Source organism: Hippocampus comes, unplaced genomic scaffold, assembly GCF_001891065.2.
Source record: "Hippocampus comes isolate QL1 unplaced genomic scaffold, H_comes_QL1_v1.1 scaffold94, whole genome shotgun sequence".
Classification (NCBI taxonomy): domain Eukaryota; kingdom Metazoa; phylum Chordata; class Actinopteri; order Syngnathiformes; family Syngnathidae; genus Hippocampus; species Hippocampus comes.
In genome coordinates, this window is record NW_017806059.1 from 4,079,379 (window position 1) to 4,080,013 (window position 635).

The window sequence follows — 635 nt, forward strand, 5'->3', positions numbered from 1 at the left end:
GCTGCAAGGATCGCCACCCTGACTCCGGACATCGACTCCTCTCCTAATGCTTTGGTTTGCCAGTACAACACGGCCCGAACCAACATTCTCAATACGCTCGCCCCTGTCAAGTCCCGCTCTGTCCTTTTCACTCGGTCTGCCCCCTGGTTCACCCCTCATCTCCGTAACCAAAACCCGGCAACTTGAAAGACTCTACCGAAAAACTGGTCTCACTGTTCACAAGGACATCTACACAGCTCAACTGTCCCATTACAAAGACTCCATCTCTCAAGCCAAATCACAATACTACTCTGGACTCATCTGTTCCAATACTGGAAATACTAGGACTCTCTTTTCTCTCTTGAACAAAATCACTCAACCCCCTGTCTCCCTACCCCCACACTTTTATTCCTCTGACACCTGCAACTCTCTGCTCCAATTTTTTATTGATAAAGTTAATAAAATCCACCAACACCTGGGTTCCTCTGTACCCCTCCCCTCCCCTGACACCCTCACTTCCTGTCAACTGCTTTCCTCTTTTGAACTCCTCCATCCCTCAATAATCTCAGATATCGTTACCAAATCCAAACCTTCCTCCTGCCTACTTGATCCCCTCCCAACAGTCCTGGTCAAATCCTGCTTACCCTCTCTGCTTC